This window comes from Macrobrachium rosenbergii, chromosome 32 (genome assembly GCF_040412425.1).
Source record: "Macrobrachium rosenbergii isolate ZJJX-2024 chromosome 32, ASM4041242v1, whole genome shotgun sequence".
NCBI classification, from domain to species: domain Eukaryota; kingdom Metazoa; phylum Arthropoda; class Malacostraca; order Decapoda; family Palaemonidae; genus Macrobrachium; species Macrobrachium rosenbergii.
In genome coordinates, this window is record NC_089772.1 from 13,494,549 (window position 1) to 13,511,601 (window position 17,053).

The 17,053-nt window shown below is 39.9% G+C and overlaps 1 long non-coding RNA gene across 1 annotated transcript in view; it reads right to left on the reverse strand.

Moving 5' to 3' along the window:
• Positions 1 to 286: 286 nt before the first annotated feature.
• Positions 287 to 17,053, reverse strand: part of LOC136855726 (uncharacterized) — a 127,375-nt gene continuing 110,608 nt past the window's right edge. The window contains exon 3 of the long non-coding RNA XR_010858112.1: positions 287 to 373. This is a non-coding gene — a long non-coding RNA (uncharacterized lncRNA). The remainder of the gene's footprint in view (positions 374 to 17,053) is intronic.

The window sequence follows — 17,053 nt, forward strand, 5'->3', positions numbered from 1 at the left end:
AAATGATCTCATTATGTTTCCCTAACCCAATATTCTGAGGAGCACCAATCTAACCTACCTGACTTTACCTAGTCTAGGGACACGGCAAAAAAACCGGGGCTGGTGCAATACTAGCTTACATCTCAGGAATTCGTCGCCCGGCATACCCTACTCAAAGAGTGGTTGCCTCTCGCTGTTACTATTGATGAAGGAGGTCATTCTGGTAAGTAAGTGTATCAGGACAGAGAGATACGGAAACACAACAAAATATTGTAACAGAAAAGTTTATAAAATCAATTCCCTTTTTCTTACCTTGCCACTGTGGGTGCATTAAAAATGTGATCATGTTCCGAGGGTCGAAACGAGTGAAGTAAATTCAGGTCGTGCTCGGTCCCTGCAACAAAATCGGAGATAATAAAATAATAAGGGTGAAAAAAATTGTCTCTCAGTTAAATGAGAGGATATAAAATTTTAAAAAAAAATTGAGGATATATTACTGGGAAATCCTCAGTCAATCATAAAGATGGTGATGTTAATATATTTATATTTTCAAAAAGGCAGATAAAAGAAATTGATAAAAACAGGAAAGTAAAGTGTGATCTGCAATGAAGAGTCAGTCAGTAGAAAAAAAAATGTACGGAAGTTCTTTTCGGCGCAATCGAGTTTTCTGTGCATCGCATAATCAAGGCCACCGAAAACAGACCTATCTTTCGATGGTCTCGGTATAATGCTGTATGAACCGCGACCCATGAAACTTTAACCACGGCCCGGTGGTGGCCTTCCTATATTGTTGCCAAATCCACGATCATGGCTAACTTTAACCTAAAATAAAATAAAAACTATTGAGGCTAGAGGGCTGCAATTTGGTATGTTTGATGATTGGAGGGTGGATGATCAACATACCAATTTGCAGACCTCTAGCCTCAGTAGTTTTGAAGATCTGAGGGCGGACAGAAAAACCGCGGACAAAATAAAGGGTGGACAGCCAAGTGCGGACAGGGAAAAAGTGCGGACGGACAAACAAAGCTGGCACAATAGTTTTCTTTTACAGAAAACTAAAAAGTAGGTGGAGGGGAGGGACAAATTTGTGAAAGAAATGAAACAATTCCAGGCCTCAGCTCATGTCGAAGCCGTGACCTTTGACTTTTCAAAGTCGGAAGTATTTATTCTCAAACATTAATTAATAGTATGGTGAGCAAAAAAGCGCAATAAGAGTTTGTCAAGGAAATACTAAACTTTTCAGGTTTTGCCTGACCAAGACAAGAGACACTCTTCAGATCCTTCCGTATTGTCTATTATCAACATTATACAAGGTTAAGAACGCGTTTTATTGGAAAAATTATAAAGCAGTTGCTTTATAAAAAAAATTACATTACATGCCTTTGGAAAGGTAGGAAAATAGGTAAGCAGCGACCCAGAAAATAGCATACTTCCTACATTTCTTTACCAAAACGATAAAATTTCAATAAGAGAAATTTTTTTTGTTACTTTAATATCAAGGAAATTATTTGCGCTCTAAGCATAGGTTAATGTCCCATATAAGTTAATGAGGAAAAGGGTTAGAGGAAGATCAGAGCCTCTGTGGACAGCGTCTACGGTACACAGAAGATATCGAGAAATCAGATAAGTAATAAATGCGCTGGAATTTCTTCGGCGCAACCGAGTTTTCTGTGCAGCCGCTACAGCGTATAATCAAGGCCACCGAAAATAGATCTATCTTTCGGTGGTCTCGGTATAATGCTGTATGAGCCGCGGCCCATGAAACTTTAACGACGGGTTGGTGGTGGTCTATCCTATATCGTTGCCAGAGGCACGATTATGGCTAACTTTAACCTTAAATAAAACAAAAACTACTGAGGCTAGACGGCTGCAATTTGGTATGTTTGGTGAATGGAGGGTGGATGATCAACATACCAATTTGCAGCCCTCTAGCCTCAGTAGTTTTTAAGATCTGAGGGCGGTGAGAAAAAGCGCGTACTGAATAAAGTGCGGACGGACAGACAAAGCCGGCACAATAGTTTTCTTTTACAGAAAACTAAAAATCAAAGAGCTCGGTAGAAAGAGAGAGTTGACAGAGAGTAGGAGTAAAGCTATGGATAAGGATCTTGTCCAATTGCACCTTACGTCACTGCCTTGGCCATAAACTTCGGAAAATGTCAATCGTACCTTTGCGGTCCAAGGATTCCCGAGCGCGAACGGTCAGACAAGCGTGTGGATATTGTCGATTATCGTTTTATCTCGTTTGTCTAGACTGTGTGTGTTGTATTGTCTCTACTTTGTATATTCCATGTGTATGGCCCTGAGCTTAAATTATTATTATTATTATTATTATAAGATGAATCGTAACGTGTGATTTCGAAACGGGAATTCACTCGATACACCGCGGCAATTATGGAGGGAGATTGCATCGACGACCTGTATCCAAATTTATGGGGTTTGAATCCTGACACTGTCTACACTTCATCCTTTTTCTCATTTCATTATGACCGAAGCAGATCAAGTAGTGCGCTTTTTAGTTTTCTGAAAAGAAAACTATTGTGCCGGCTTTGTCTGTCCGTCCGCACTTTATTTTGTCCGCACTTTTTTCTGCCCGCAATACTTTCTGTACGCCCTCAGATCTTAAAAACCACTGAGGCCAGAGGGCTGCAAATTGGTACGTTGATCATCTACCCTCCAATCAACAAACATACCAAATTGCAGCCCTCTAGCCTCAACAGTTTTTATCTTATTCAAGGTTAAAGTTAGCCATAATCGTGCTTCTGGTAACGATATAGGAAAGGCCACCACCGGGCCGTTGTTAAAGTTTCGTTGGCCGCGGCTCATACAATACTATATCGAGACCACCGAAAGATAGATCTATTTTTGGCGGCCTTGATTATACACTGTAGCGGCTGTATAGAAAACTTGACTGCGCCCTAGAAACATCATTGCATTGTTTACTTTTTTTTTTAAACGTCTCAACAACCTATACTTTCGATCAGTTCGCATATCACCGCACACAATAAAACGAACCGTTTTTTTTTTTATAATTTATTATATATTTTATTTGCCTAATATTCAGTAAAGGTTTAAATTGTTCTTGGTTTAGACAGCACACCATGTCCTCCCAATTTTATTTTTTCTGTCACTACAATTTATTCTCTCTCTCTCTCTCTCTCTCTCTTTTTGGGGGGGCACCATGTCGTCATGCCTGGGTTGAATCGTGGTAATGAATTGTCCGTCTTATCAGCTATTGCACAAAAACTAAATCATTAGCCCAAGTTTAGCACCCAAGTTAGCATTTTGTTCGCAAACGTTATTTTATGGTCGAAGCTAATTCTGAGAGTTGCGCGCAATCAACTCCGACGCAACACTTTCCATGACAGCAAATGGTCATAAAATTAACGGCCAATGATATATTATGCGGATTTCGATGAGCGCACGCCCCCAAAAAAAAAAAAAGTCATTTCCGACTGAGGTAAGATTAGGAATTGGAAGCCGGTCCTTCGTTTTCAAGAGAGAGAAGTAAAAAATGGGCCGAAGTTTCTTCGGCACAATCGAGTTTTCTGTACAGCGTATAACGCTGTATGAGCCGCGGCCCATGAAACTCTCAGCCACGAGCCGGTATTGGCCTGTCCTATAACGTTGCCACGCGAAAGATCATGGCTAACTTTAACCTTAAATAAAAATAAAAAGTATTGAGGCTAGAGGGCTGCAATTTGGTATGTTTGATGATCGGCGGATGGGTGATCAACAAACCAATTTACAGCCCTCTAGCCTCAGTAGTTTTGAAGATCTGAGGACGGACAGAAAAAGTGCAGACGGACAGACAAGTAGCCACTCAATATATATATTATATATATATATATATATATATATATATATATATATATATATATATATATATATATATATATATATATATATATATACAGTATATATATATATATATATATATATATATATATATATATATATATGTTACAGAAAACTAAAATGAATGCAATATTATATCGCGACAATGCTCGCCTACAGAAAATTCACCATGGCGTTAATATATTTTAACGGTATAGGAATCCTGATGGCGTTTTCTTTTTCCGCCTAAAACCGGAATCAGCACAGTCTCCCTTTCTCTCTGTGTATGGCTACCCACATCCGGGTGTCATTCCGGCGGTCGCTGACAATGTCATAGATCACTGGCAGTCATATCAGTTTCCCGGACTGCCAGCGCCACCCAGGCTTTACAGAACTAGATAAGCCACTTCTTTTGTTTTTTCATTTCAACCAAATCAACAGACAAGGTAAGCCACTTCCCTTGCCTTTTCATTTCAACCAAATCAACAGACAAGGTAAGCCACTTCCCTTGCCTTTTCATTTCAACCAAATCAACAGACAAGGTAAGCCACTTCCCTTGCCTTTTCATTTCAACCAAATCAACAGACAAGGTAAGCCACTTCCCTTGCCTTTTCATTTCAACCAAATCAACAGACAAGGTAAGCCACTTCCCTTGCCTTTTCATTTCAACCAAATCAAACAGACAAGGTAAGCCACTTCTCTTGTCTGTTCATTTCATCTTTTAGGTTTCAATTCAATAAGACTGAGCGTCCCGACGGGTTCCAGACAGCAGTTGTTTTGCTTATCAATTTATTTAATATTTTTTAACATTGCAACCTATGGACACGGGTGGCATGAATATGACTTCGAACAAAGGTGAGAATTATGATTGTTCTGTATGCCTGCAAGCTCTCTGTAAAGGTTATTTGATGGAATTAAGACGTTTTGCGAGATGAGAAATAGGAGACAAAGGATATAGTTATAATATTATCATTGTCGGGAGCCCATATCCTCAACTTTCCAAACGGAAAGTGTCAGCCCGGTGTCTCAAAAGCAAGTATAACGGATTCAGCAAAGAAAGCACACTGCAAAATGTAATTCCGGTTAGCACGGTAATAAAAACTCAAGTGGCTGAAATTGGTTCTTTGCTTTAAGCGTTACTAATGGTGTTTTTACTCTTACTTTCTTTTATTCCAGGAAGTCGAAGATCATTCGACAAAGGCCGCTGGAACACTGACTGAATAAGTTATAACCACCATGCTCGGAAAACAGGATATTAATATTCAAAACTGATCGCTCGGTCTTGGCTTCCGCTACCAACCCATATTTTAGAGAACATCAAAGACCTTGCTACCGTCAATCTACGTCAAGCCAATGGTTTCCAGAACTGAACTCAATTGAATGTAGAATTTAGGCCAAACGCCAAGTACTGGGACCTAAGAGATTATTCAGTGCTAAAACGGAAATTGACAGTAAAAAGTTTAAAAGGTGTAACAGGAGGAAAACCTCGCAGTTGCACCAATGATCAACTGTTAGTAGAGGGTGGAAAGTGAGATGAAAGGAACGAAAGGGGTTGTAGCTAAGGTCCGAAGGCACGCCGCAAAGAACCTAAAATAATGCCTACAGTGCACCGCATGAGGTGCACTGACGGCATTACCCAACTACGGGGAGCATCGGTTTGAAATACAAATCCAGAACCAATCCACTCGAACGAGAATTATGCGACATGTACCGAAGTGTGCTAAGCGATCTATAAACCCAGAGTTATCAAAGAGAATTTCGGTGTCATAGCGTCCTCAATCCCCACCCGATGACAAGTACAATTATAATACGTGTTGGACACCTACAGATTTACACCCTGTACAAGAATTTCATCTGATTGACGTATCACGTTACCATGAAAGCTTTTTCATTGTCTGACTTGAAGTGATCTGCAGATTTTGAAAAAAAAAATAAATAAATAAAAAATTCTTACATTTTTTTTTTTAAATGCGCCGAAGTTTCTTCAGTGCAATCCACTTTTCTGTATAGCGTATAATCAAGGCCACCAAAAATAGATCTATCTTTCGGTGGTCCCGGTATAATGCTGTATGAGCCGTGACCCATGAAACTTTAACCACGGGCCGGTGGTGGCCTGGCCTATATCGTTGCCAGACGCACGATTATGGCTAACTTTAATCTTAAATAAAATAAAAACTACTGAGTCTAGAGGGCTGCAATTTGGTATGTTTGATGATTGGAGGGTGGATGTTCAACATACCAATTTGCAGCCCTCTAACCTCGGTAGCTTTTAAGATCTGAGGGCTGACAGAAAAAGCGCGGACTTGACATAAAGCTAAAACGATCAATGATCACACAGGCGAAACCTTGTAGAACAACCTGTGATGAAAGGCGTCACGTAGTGTATGTGCTTCCCTTGTCACAAATAAAAGTGAGAGTGGAAGGGAACCACTCGGTGGGGAGTGGGGGGCGGTGCCCCTATCTGCTGGGTTGGCAATGAGTATTCCGCGCGCGTCGATGGTTTCATAACCGTGCTGTGTAGAGAATATCTGTCATTGTTGTTCCGTCTTGATGCTTTTGCAACAGCAATAACCTCTTGTATAATACACTATATCTCGCGTTTGTTCTCGAATGAAGAAAAGAGAACGGGCTTTCTGTACATTTATAAGTTAAGATTTACCGTACTATCATACATATATAAATATACATATATATATATATATATACATAATACATATATATATATACATATATATATATATATATATATATATATATATATATATATATATATATATATATATATATATATATATATATATATATATGTATATATATATATATTCAAGAGGGAGAGAGAGAGAGAGAGAGAGAGAGAGAGAGAGAGAGAGAGAGAGAGAGAGAGAGAGAGAGAGAAACCCTCCATACTAGATTGTTGATCTGTTTAGCAAGTGCCTTTCATGAAATATTATTCAATTGTTTTGACTGCTGTTGTGAGTGTACACTATGATTTGGCAAACCCAGTGTCTGGATTTTTAATGAGGGCGCTGCCCTTTTGGCAAAATTCCAGTCAAGTTTTTTTTTTTTTTTTTTTTTTTTTGCGATTCAAGAGAGACTTAACTATATTATGGCCCCTGATTCCATAAATGACATTTGTTCTTGGGGTGGTAAACATTCTTAGATTACGATTTTTCTTTTTTTGTAACTCGCTAAAATATTACATTTGATCAGCCGGTTCATGTTTAAATTCGAGGAAGATACATTTCCCCCTGGCTATAACATTGCCTTAGGAAAAATTGAAAATAAAGTAAAAAATCCGCCGAAGTTTCTTCGGTGCAATCGAGTTTTCTGTACAACGTATAATGCTGTAAGAGCCGCGGCCCATGAAACCTTCAGCCACGGCCCGGTGGTGGCCTGTCCTACAGCGATGCCAGAAGCACGATCATCGTTAACTTTAACCTTAAATAGAATAAAAACTATTAAGGCTAGAGGGCTGCAATTTAGTATGTCTGCTGATTGGCAATTTACAGCCCTCTAGCCTCAGTAGTTTTTAAGAAAAAGCGCGGATGGACAGAAAAAGCCATCTTAATAGTTTTCTTTGACAGAGAACTAAAAAGAGCATAAAGGATTGTTTGGAACATTAACAAAAATAACATCAGGAACAATAAAGCCATGTAAAATTAAGACTGGAAAGTGTATGCCCATAAAGAGACAAAATTATCGGCGGAATCAAACCGGTCAGGTGGGAGGAGCCAGCACATTCAACAATGACGAATAATCCCCAGATCTGCCAGACACTTGAGGAAGGACAGTTTTGAAAAGGAAGTCATGGGTATAAAGATAAAGAAAAGAAAATGACGAGGATAAGGCAACCTCTTGCTTAAACCACTCGACATCCTCGGCCCTGGTGCTACTGAGAGGCTACCCTACACGCCCTTTGAAGAGGAAGAAGAGGAAGAGGGCTCTGACAGAAAAGTGTTTTTGGGTGTAGCCCCAGGCAAGGAAACTCCAGTCCTGGACAGTGGGAGACCCCGGTGCGCGCGTCATGGCACCGTCCAAGATATGAATAGTATTTTATTAAAGAGGCCTTCTACGAGAGATGACTACCAGGCTGCTGAGTCTCTTCCACGCAGCATGAAAGGACAGACTGAAAAGGGTAAGAAGTCAGACTGAAAAGGGTAAGAAGTCAGACTGAAAAGGGTAAGAAGTCAGACTGAAAAGGGTAAGAAGTCAGGCTGAAAAGGGTAAGAAGTCAGACTGAAAAGGGTAAGAAGTCAGACTGAAAACGGTAAGAAGTCAGACTGAAAAGGGTAAGAAGCGTGGGGAGTCCAGCAGTGTTGTCAAGAGTGTGTCAAGTAAAAGATATCTAATGAAAACGCCAAACTACTCTGAGTTGATGAATTGAATTGAACTGATTATAGAATTTAGGCCAAAGGCCAAGCACCGGGACCTATGAGGTCATTCAGCGCTGAAACGGAAATCGGCAATAAAAGGTTTGAAGGGCGTAACAGGAGGAAAACCTCGCACTAATTGTTAGGAGAGGGTGGAACGCAAGATGGAAGAAAGAGAATCCGAAAGGAGGTACAGTAAAAGGAACGAAAGGGTTGCAGCCGCACGCTAAAAAGAACCTAAGTAATGCCTACAATGCACCGCACGGGAAAAGAGCAGGGTCATGAAACAGTAATTTCTCTACAACAGGCTGCCATGCTTGAACCAAGCAGAGATGCCAACTTTGACCTCCAAAAGTGCACCTTGCCGGTTACTTCATCGTCATAAAAGAAAGTTTCTTTTGCCTCAAAAAGCTAAAAACATACTTGTGCATCATCTGACAATTAATTCCAGACAGGACTGTCATGTATGCCTTAACGTAAGTGCAAGACGTAATGCAATGCTGCATGCAAATGCTTGTGTAATGAGCGCGGGAACGCGTCATGCTTAAAATGTATAAGTGTAACCAATTATTACTGCGTTAGTACTGAATCTGACACACAGGCTTCGATCCTATAAGTTCTACCTCACGTACTGTGTGTTGAGCTCCGATGCTCATATGTTTGTTATGATCCTGTATTACACGCTTTTGTAGCAGAGTAATAACACACAGGCTAGAAGATATCTCTTTATTATTGCCTCAACCTCAAATACTAAATACCATCTTTCTTGTGACACACAGGTGAGAAACAACAATTGTAGTTATGGCCTTAAACTCAAAATAGAGGTACCATGACAAGAATAAACTTCTGAGTGCGCACAAGATAATCGATACCTTTTTCAGCAAAATATAATATATTATTATCAGGGGTATTGTACTGAAATGACAGTTATGAAATGTAATTGCATGAGGAAGAAGAAGAAAGAGAAGTTATTTTCTTTCCATACTTTAGAGTTTTTAGTAAAACATTGTATATATATACATACATATATAAATATATATATATATATATATATATATATATATATATATATATATATATATATATATATATATATATATATATATATATATATGAATACACACACACAACTGAAGAATCTTGGTGTCGCCACCAATTACTTTAAATTTACATAGGTCAGAGACGTCTTGTGTTTTGACAGAACATTTGAAAATGTCATAAACGTACATCTATCATGATAAACGTACATCTATCATGATACGTCCATGTATTTTCAAACTACCACTACGTGAAGAAAGACTTTTCACGACCAATATCTAATTCACCATTCTCTGTCATACATTTTAGTACAACTGTACAAACTAAGCACAACGAGAGGATCAGCTCTGGAATAAACAAAGAACGTAAATGTTTCAAGATGTATATATAAATATATATATATATATATATATATATATATATATATATATATATATATATATATATATATACATATAAGTATGACAAGAGACAGTACCAAACTCATGTACTTTAGTCTGCGTTATAAAGTTCTCTTTCGTGACTATACAGAAAGAAAACTTTGATCGTATACTATACTAAAAAAAAAAAAGACGTTTTTCTCGTAAACAAACCAGCATTACAGTCACGATGAAGTTTGCTTTTTAAAATACGATTGCATAGACGATTTATATATGGATAATATTTTTAATCAAGTAGAAAAAGGTATTCCTACGTTATTGACACAATGTTTATTACTGATCTGGAGAGATGATTTCAGAATTTAAGCTGTATAACCAAGCAACAAATGCTAGTTCCCTATTTTCAAAGACGAAATGTTATGAGATTCCGATAAAAAAAAAAGTAATAATCTATCTCAGAAAAAGAGATCTGATTACTGAGCTGATATGAATATAAAATTTAGGCCAAAGGCCAAGCACTGGGACCTATGAGGTCATTCTGCGCTGAAACGGAAATTGACAGTAAAAGGTCTGAAAGGTATAACGGGAGGAAAACCTCAAAGCAGTTGCACTATGAATCAATTGTTAGGAGAGGGTTAAGGAGAGTAAGATGGAAGAACGAGAATATGAAAGGAAGCAAAGTAAAAGGAACGAAAGGGGTTGCAGCTAGGGGCCGAAGGCATGCTACAAAGAACCGTAAGTAATGCCTCATATCATCAACATCTAAGCGTTGCCAATGACGCCTCAGTAGTGATTGCACTGGTGAGAAATTAACCCCAGAGCAGTAAAAACAAGTATATCGAAGGCCACCGAAAACAGATCTATCTTTCGGTGCTCTCGGTATAATGCCGTATGAACCACGGCCTGTCCTGTATCATTGCCAGACGCACGATCATGGCTAACTTTAACCTTAGATAAAATGAAAACTACTGAGGCTAGAGGGCTGCAATTTGGTATGTTTGATGACTGGAGGGTGGATGATCAACATACCAATTTGCAGCCCCCTAGCCACAGTAGCTTTTAAGATCTGAGGGCGGACAGAAAAAGTGTGGACGGACAGACAAAGCCATCTCAATAGTTTTCTTACACAGAAAAAAAAAAATCGTCACATATGATGTAGAGATTGATCTTCCGCCTCACTTTCTTTCTATTCAACAGCAACAAAGAGATGCCGAGGCTTAATCCTACGGTGCTGCGCAGCTAAGGGCATTCAACCCTGCGTCGCTGATTAATGGGAGCTGGGAACCTGGTGTCAGCCGATTAAGCTTTACGGCATCCGGCCTCCTTCTTCCTCCACCACCCTAACAAGAACGTAATGCAATCGATTCCCACTTCCCCCCCCTCCCCTGCCCTCCCCTTCCCCTCTTCACTTATCCGGATATATCAATGACGCTGAGGCACATTCACTCGTGGAAGACCGGAAGACAGCTTGTTCTTAGTACTTCTTTAATATATGAACGCGATCCTATAGAATTAGAATTAGAATATATATAACTTAGGAACCTACGAGGTCATTCAGCCCTGAAAGGAAAATTGAGAGTAAGAGGTCTGAAAGGTGTACCAGGAGGAAAACCTCAAAGCAGTCGCACTACGAAACAATTGTTAGGAGAGAGTGGAAAGTAAGATGGAGGAAAGAATATGAATGGAAGTACAGTAAAAGGAATGAAAGGGGTTACATCTAGGGCCCTAAGGAAGGCACGCTGCAAAGAACCTTAAGTAATGCCTACAGTGCACTGCAAGTGAGCTGCACTGACGGCACTAACCCCCCTACGAGGATGAGTTATCTATAATGATTTAGAATGATTCCGAATTAAGTCTTCTGTCTGCAAATGGTGATAAATGATACATCTGCTGGTGACAATCTACTTTCTCGCGTGCGTAAAGGAGTGCGCCGAACTTGTCGGAAAGGGCTTCTGCCCTTAGGCCTTACTTTCCTCTTTTATATTTGTTAAGAATTGAATAGAATTGCATATGGAATTTAGGCCAAAGGCCATGCACTGGGACCTATGACAGTAAAAGGTTTGAAAGGTGCAACAAGTGGAAAACCTCAAAGCAGTTGCGCTATGAATCAATTGCTAGGAGTGTGTGGAAAGTAAGGTGGAAGTAAGAGAACATGAAAGGAGGTACATTTGTTAAGCACCTTCAATTTGAGTCGCACTTCGCTTCTGTTATCAACTTGGAAAGTAAATTAGCCAAGTGCGTCAGCAAAAGTGTTGTCAAACTTATATCTGGCAATTAGAGGTACCATCAATATTAATCAGGTGGCGTGACTGTCGTATAATAAACAATACTTATTATTAGCGCTCGGCCTCCACTTATCACTAAACAGTCTTCGAACAATGACTGTTATAATATCATCAGTCGGCCAAGTTCGTTTTTATTTTTTTACGTCCAATATATAGAATAGTGAATGACAAACAATTAACAAAACATTACAGAACAAAGGGCTAGCAGTAATGTCATACATAAATTAGAAAGGAATGTAAGAGTCAAACTGCAACCACGACTCTCATACCACTAGGAAATAATTACTTGTCAACGCTAACGCTATTTACATTGAAACCCAACCGAAGTCGTAATTTTAATAAAACTAATTGGGAACCATTTATTGACATACTTTTCGGATTCATGTATGCGTATGTATGCGGAGCGAGTAATGCTGTAGGGGTAAAAACAAGTACAAAATGCGCCGAAGTTTCTTCGGCGCAATCGAGTTTTCTGTACAGCCGCTACAGCGTATAATCAAGGCCACCGAAAACAGATCTATCTTTCGGTGGTCTTGAAACTTTAACCACGGGCCGGTGGTGGCCTATCCTATATCGTTGTCAGAATCACGATTATGGTTAACTTTAATCTTAAATAAAATCAAAACTACTGAGGTTAGATGGCTGCAATTTGGTATGTTTGATGATTGGAGGGTGGATGATCAACATACGAATTTGCAGCCCTCTAGCCTCAGTAGTTTTTAAGATCTGAGGGCGGACAGAGCCGACACAGTATTTTTCTTCTCAGAAAACTAAAAAGATAATAAAATAAATACCTACGATAAGAAAGCTGATAAATAAGACATAAATAGCAATGTAACTCAGGAAAAATATGGGAAGACCTTATGAAACAGAACTGATTGAGTTGAATCGAATATAGATTTTAGGCCACAGGCCAAGCACTGGGACCTCTTATGAGGTCACTCAGCGCTGAAACGGGAATTGAAGGTAGGCGCTGAAACGGAAATTGAAGGTAGGCGCTGAAACGGAAATTGAAGGTAGGCGCTGAAACGGAAACTGAAGGTAGGCGCTGAAACGGAAATTGAAGGTAGGCGCTGAAACGGAAATTGAAGGTAGGCGCTGAAACGGAAACTGAAGGTAGGCGCTGAAACGGAACCTGAAGGCAGGCGCTGAAACGGAAATTGAAGGTAAGTGCTGAAACGGAAATTGAAGGTAAAAGGTCTGAAAGGTGTAACAGGAGGAAAACCTCAAAGCAGCTGCACTGTGAATCAACTGTCAGGAGAGGTGGAAAGCGAGATGGAAGTAAGAGAACATGAAAGGAGGACTTACGGAATAATCTCCGCTGTTACTGAACAGTGTGATAAATGCGGCACCTTCACAGAATGCGGATGCTGGTCCTTAAAGCGAGTAGTAACTGGGTCTCGAGGTAGAGACAGAAGATGCTATTGGACGTCCAAGGATTTTGGAAGGCGGACAGCAAGATATCATTCGCCCAAGATTGAATCATGAGTGTATGTTGAAGGAATCCACAACTATGAATAACCCTATCAAAAATTTAAGATCCCCAGAGAACATTTTTTCAATAACGGCCCATTAAAGGCTCTGAAATAGCTGGCATTAAAACCATCATCTCTGAACTGTAAGACTCTAGCAAATATATATTTGTTTAACAACATTCTTAGAGAGCTCTAGAAAACAAATTTTTTCAAGCCATATTTTGCGCGTCAATCACGTCAGCTTCTCAAACTATGATCCTTAATTTCCCAAATTCCAAAAAGTATTTGAAGCATTATGAATCCTGATACGTACAACCAGGATTCCCTGTGGGAGTACGGGTGGCGGATCATCAAGACACTCTTGAGAGTAATGGCTAAAGTATTATCTATTCACTAAGCAAAGGCTGGTGATTGTGCTCTGAATTTGAAGCGAGTCCAAGCTGGATGCAAAAGTCAAGTCATAAATTTGTTGGATTGAATATAGATGTGAATTGAATATAGAATTTTGGTCAAAGGCCAAGCACTGGGACCTATGAGGTCATTCAACACTGAAAGGGAAATTGACAGTAAAAGGCTTGAAAGGTGTAACAGGAGGAAAATAGTTGCACTATGAATCAACTGTCAGGGGAGGGTGGAAAGTAAGATGGAAGAAACAGAATTGTTTTAAAGGCTTAAATTAAGCTGTTCTTAGTGGTACAAGAACCTCACCAGGTATAAGAGCAATATTTCTTACGAAGGTATATAATCCTGCATATCTCTGAAGGAGTAGTTCTCAACTGGAGTGATGCAACACCTAAATGCCCAACTGCTTAGAACAGTGATTCGCAAACTGGGTGCCGTGGCACCTTGGGGTGTCACAGACAGTGCCTAGGGGTGCCGCAAGATTGTCATGAGTTTTGTCTTGGCTAGATCATCTCAGTGAACATTTGCAAAAAAAAAAAAAAGGTTTGCAGAAGTCTTCATATAATTATTATCAGTGTGTCTACTCTAATACGTCCACACACATATATGTGTATATATATATAATATATATATATATGTGTGTGTGTGCAGTATGGAAAATAATTTTATTCATTAAATAAGAAGTTAATTCATGCGATATGGTGGGATGGTGAAGAAGGGGTGCCACGGATTTGATTACATTAGCTAGGGTGCCATCACTCAAAAAAGACTGAGAACCACTGACTTAGAAGATGTCTTAGACATGCCCATTTTATGATAATTCCAGGACTTGCTATTAATTTATGAAGCAAAAATGCTTATACATCAAAGAGGTTCCATTGTTAAATTCTTAAACATTATGGCAAAACTACGAGTATGAAATAAAGAGACTGAAGAAAAATTCTTGTAAGAAACAGAAAATTAAACCAAGATTCGTCTGCCCCATTTCAAGACTGTATCAGATATACACAGAACCCTAACATTAACGGAAACTGTTTGTGCTGAGCCAAGATACAGTTGTGCGAGGAACCACCCATGATAGCCTAATCTGATACCGGACTTACTGATTCTGTAGTAAATGAAAGTACACTGTAAAAGGCACGGTTTCTCAAGTTTTTCCACTTATTTCTATTGGCTTCGGCTATCCGGGAGGTACAGAATTTTGCATTTTGTTGTGTTAATCTGGCACAACAGAACGGAGTTTCTAGGTCTTTACGTGGGGGCATAATGCCACATGTGATAGTTTCATGGCAGCAAATAAAGAGAGAGAGAGAGAGAGAGAGAGAGAGAGAGAGAGAGAGAGAGAGAGAGAGAGAGAGAGAGATTCACTATGGTGTAGCTGTTAGCATTATGGTTTTTTTGTAATGAGACTGGTTTGTGTAGCATAATGGCATTTGCCATAAAAAAATTCCGCTCATTTTTATATTCTTCTCAAGTACAATCTTCAATAAGTGCTTGGTAATCAGATGACGGTATTTCAAGTGTTCTCAGGCATTAGAATAAACCTGTTTTCCACAACATTTGCTTGGTGTAGTTCTCGTTGGCGCCCATGAGTAAGAAGGTTAGCGTAATAATGGTGGAAATTAGCAGCCAAAGTTCCAAACCCCTAATCTCACGGTTACTGACGCTGGGTCGCCAGTCGGCCAAGGCCACTGTCACTTTGATCGCCTGCAAAGAAATGTGACTTGTGAAGGGGACACGGAAAATGCAGTTACTACCCGTTCTTCGTCATCAAGTTATGGTTAAATATTTCTTTTTTCTTTTGCCAACTTATGCTTAACTCTTCCTACGAGCGTGGAAAGTCATTTTTCCTTCTCATGCACATATTTTCACTTTTAGTCGAGGAAAAACATTTCATTTAGGAGCTAATCTCTCCTTCCGCATCCTCAGTGGTGGAGACGTAAATGAATACCCAGCAGAATTAATATTCATGATATTCGCAAAGGAAATAGCACTGGATGTTTTACCATGCGAGAGTGATGCCGATTCCCCTCGTTATTCAGAGTGGCACCGCCTTTCTGTTATTCAGTCTGGCACCGCCTCTCTGTTATTCAGTCTCACACTGCCTCTCTGTTATTCAGTCTGGTACTGCCTTTCTGTTATTCAGTTTAGCACCATCTTTCTTATTCAGTCTTACAAAGCCTTTCTTATTCAGTCTGACACCGCCTTTCTTATTCAGTTTGGCACCGCCTTCCTTATTCAGTCTAGCACCACCCTTCTGTTATTCAGTCATGCACCACCTTTATGTTATTCAGTCTGGCACTGCCTTTCTTATGCAGTCTGGCACCACCTTTCTTATTCAGTCTGGCACCACCTTTCTAATTCAGTCTGGCACCACCTTTCTGTTATTCAGTCAGACACTGCCTTTCTGTTATTCAGTCTGGCACCGCCTTTCTTATTCAGTCTGGCGCTGGCTTTCAGGTATTCAGTATGGCACCGCCTTTCTAATTCAGTCTGGCACTGGCTTTTAGGTATTCAGTCTGGCACCGCCTTTCTTATACAGTCTGACACCGCCTTTCTTATTCAGTCTGACGCCGCCTCTCTTATTCAGTCTGGCACTGGCTTTCAGGTATTCAGTATGGCACCGCCTTTCTAATCCAGTCTGGCACTGGCTTTTAGGTATTCAGTATGGCACCGCCTTTCTTATTCAGTCTGGCACCGCCTTTCTTATTCAGTCTGGCACCGCCTATCTTATTCAGTCTGGCACCGCCTATCTTATTCAGTCTGACACCGCCTTTCTTATTCAGTCTGGCACCGCCTTTCTTATTCAGTCTGGCACCGCCTATCTTATTCAGTCTGACACCGCCTTTCTTATTCAGTCTGGCACCGCCTTCCCATCATGAGCAGCAGAGCAGCAGAGGACGGGGATGAAAAACTGGTCCACGAAAAAAGGAGATCAGTGGTTTTGCATTCTCGTTCATTTATACATTCGCGTTTAATGACGGGATGAAACGCAGACGGGTTGCTCGCTCATTCGATCCCCCCCTTTTTTTTTTCTGACGTTTAAAGGTGCGTTGGACTTATGGCGATGAGCATTCGGCTCGTAACGACAGCAAATTTAGGTCTGTATTACAGCATATGGCTATCGTTTGTCTGTTCAGTCAAATTACATTAAAGATGGGAAGATGAATGAATAGCGTCAACTGTCATGATTACATTGTATGAAGGATGTACTGATTTGATCTTTCATACAATACATCAGGTAAGTCTACCAAATAAACATTTTTTATTTATCCATACACATGAAATGC